The sequence below is a fragment of the Petaurus breviceps genome, unplaced genomic scaffold (assembly GCF_028583685.1).
Source record: "Petaurus breviceps papuanus isolate PSGF00001 unplaced genomic scaffold, PetGlider_PUasm1.0 243, whole genome shotgun sequence".
Lineage (NCBI taxonomy): Eukaryota > Metazoa > Chordata > Mammalia > Diprotodontia > Petauridae > Petaurus > Petaurus breviceps.
This window is the reverse complement of record NW_027185931.1, coordinates 605,530-608,862: the sequence shown is the minus strand read 5'-3', so window position 1 is coordinate 608,862 and position 3,333 is coordinate 605,530. Positions and strand designations below refer to the sequence as shown.

General features: G+C 46.4%; 1 protein-coding gene across 1 annotated transcript in view; it reads right to left on the bottom strand.

The window, feature by feature from the left end:
• Nucleotides 1-3,333, bottom strand: part of LOC138167634 (zinc finger protein 184-like) — a 103,409-nt gene that overhangs the window by 83,774 nt on the left and 16,302 nt on the right. The window lies entirely within an intron of this gene.

Genomic DNA, 3,333 nt, shown 5'->3' with positions numbered 1-3,333 from the left:
GTGTGTGTGTGTGTGTGTGTGTGTGTGTGTGTGTGTGTGTGTGTGTGAGTGTGACATAATGTTGCTACCCAGATGCTGGCAATGCTGACCCTGCCCTAGCTTCTCTATTTCTGCCTATTGCACCCCAGTTCTTCCTCTTAAGGGGCTTGGAGACAGCACTGGGCTAAATTCTGGGGATACAAAAACTGGTAAGATAGTCCCTGACCTCCAGGAGTGGAAGACAACACATGAAGGGATGGAGTGATTTTAATATATGGAGGGGAGATACCTTCTTCCTTACATCACCCATTTAGTCTGTTGCCAAGTCCTATCATTATGTGACCCCTTCTCTCCACTCACACTGCTACCACCCTAGTTGAGGTCTTCATTTCTTGCCTATGCTTAGAATAGCAGACATGAATGTTTGCCCCTCTGGGGTCACTCTTATTCACGCCCTCCTATCACTTGGTCACGGGGTTCACTCAGCATGTCAGAAGCCTTTCTCCATTTCTCTTGACAAATCAGACAACATTGGAGCTCTCAAGCTGTCCAGCTGTCATCCCTTATGTGTGACCAGCCACTCTTCCTATCGTGTGAGTCTGATCTATTTTCTGTCTCTTTGAAGTCCTCATTGGTTACATGTTACAGGCAGCTTCTCTATTGCCTCCTGTGGGATATTTATTACTCATTATTCAGAGTCTGTCATCTTCCATGCCAACACTAGGAGAATGTTGCTGATAATAAAATAGGTGTTTCTATGGAAGCTTGGGGCCATTAAAAATATTTCTAAATTTCCCAAAGTCAACGCAGCCTCTTTCATCTCTTGTTCCAAATCATCCATCATCCATGTCCCAGATAAACATACCAATGCAAAGCTCTCTAGGTTGGCCATCCAGATACAGGCTGGAATCTGGAGAATGGCCAGTCTACTTCCACTTGTTCTTTGATATGTGGATGGTCAAGCCAAACTCCTTTGAGTGATTATGGTTCTCTTCCTAGAGACTCTACAAAGTTCCCAGTCTTGATGCAACTAACAAAACGTTAACCACAAACAGGAGCATTTGGAGGACCTCACCACCTACAGGGAATCCTGCTTCATCTGGGACTGTGTCATGGATCTTCTCCATCACAGTGATAAACAGCTGTGAGGGGCATATACCTGCCAGCAAAACTCCAAAGGGTGGCCTGTACCGGATTAAAACACAATTGGGAAATGTTTAACACAATAAATAAAAATACATTACAACATAGATAATGTTAATTCATGATTCTCAAAGTCATTAGAATGGAAATGCAAATTTGGAAGATCTTCCCTGCCCCTAGGCTAAAGTGCACCTGGAGCCTGGGGTGGGAGGCTTGTTTTTCAGTAGATACTTTTTGATTGGCCAGTGGGTCAATAAGGTTGTTACATTCTCTGAGCCAGGAGAAGGCTATATAAGCCCTGATGTGAGGCTTTGTTTTGGGGGCTCACTTTGAGAAGTGTTCTGTGATTTGATAAGATGAGACTCTGGGAAGCCGTTGTTGAGAGCCCCCTGGCTTTGAAAAACCCAGATGTTGACTGGGTATGGATGTAATGGTTGGACAGTTTGGAAACTGTCTATTTGATCTGTTTCTGTCTTGATAATTCTGTCTGTATATTCTGAAGTTCGGGGTGCTGACCTTTTTCCCCTGAACTAGGTAAACGATACATATTTGACTAATTAAAGTAAGCTTGTTAGCCCATTTTGAGTTGCTTTCCTTTATCAAAGTAGATCCAAGAACCTGTGTGAGCAGCCACCCTGGGGACGCCGGGGTGCTTGCTGCTACACCCCAAAAGCACGACGCCATGATTTTGGACATTTAGGGCAAGAAAGAACACTTGAACTAGTAAGAAATAGATTTCTTCTGGTACCAGATGGCAGCGAATATTTGTGTTCAAGTTGTGCTTGATGTGTTCAAAGGAAAGTGAGGCCGCTTGTGGCTACATACATATAGGAGAGTATAAACCAATAGCCTTGGAATCTGGGGGGCACCAACCTTTTCTTTGGAAGGTGATAGCGAGAGCATGGGCCATATCCTAGAGGTTACTGACCTCCACCTGGTGGGTCCAGCCATCCCCGATCAGGAACCAGCCAGCTCCTGCACTTTGCTAAGGTGTTGTGTGGAGGGGAATAGAGGGTGATCCCAAAGTCTTGACTAGCCTTGTTTCCCTCTGAACAACATAAGAGATTTTTAAAGTAAACAGCATAGGGAAATGATAATCGTAATGGGAATCAAAGAATCTGGTGTCTGACCTTATTACCCCCAGGGAGACCGTTCCCCATTCTGATCCTTTTGACCACCCACTGCTGAAATATGATGGATTTTGAAGCCTGACAAGAAACCTTGGTGGAGTTGAGCTAGTACTTCTGAAACCTATATACAGCATGAATGGGAATAAGGCCACTGGATTTACCTCATCCTTCCTGATGCTTGGGTGGGAGCCGTGTTTGCCTATTGACTTGTGCTCTGGAAGACTCAGACGAGGTATGGGCACATAACCAGAATGACACTCAGCTGAGAGGCAGACTGAAGGAGCCTTGCTACCTACTTCCATGCCCTTTCATTGGCCTAGAAAGCCTTTCCTCCTCCACTCCACCTCTGACTTTCTTCGACTTTGCTCACATCCCACTTTTGGGAAGAGGCCTTTTCTGCTTCCCCTGCCCCCAGCTGAGACTGCTTCCCCTTTGAGATTATCTTTCTTTTGCATTGTACATATCTTTGGTGTGGGGTGTAGGATGTGTTTAGGGGAGACTAGTACCTCTTGTGTGAGGGGTGATGAACCCTTCTCATGGCTACTTTCCAGCTTTGGTGTTAACCTAATTAGCCCAACTCTCACCTGTGGCTCCAAGAAACTATAGCATGTGCAGTGGCCACACCCCGGGAAACCAATTTAGCAGATGGGTTAAGCCAGGCTGGGGGTAACCCTTCAGTGAGTTGGGGGGTATAAGACGACCACAAGCATGTGAAGACTTCCCCATGTGGAATGGGTTCCTAAGAATGTCTCCAGTGAGCACGAAGGTGACCAGTGCAGGCACTGTGGCACACTTCGAGCTTGGGGAGACACCAAAGAAGCCAAGGTCCGCTGCATCCTGGGACATCACCAGTCTTCTTGACCTTGTCTTGCCTATGGACTTTGATGACTCTGGGAGAGAGAGGCCAATGACTCTGCCACAACTCTATTTCATCGCCCCCGTTTTACCATTTCTACCCATCTCAAATTGTCACCCTGTGGTGAAGTGGGGAAGCAGCAGGTGCAAATACACTGGGAGCTTTGGTCACAGCCCTGCATGCAGGCCACCTAGGCCACAGGGTCGTCATCTCAGTGGAAGTAGC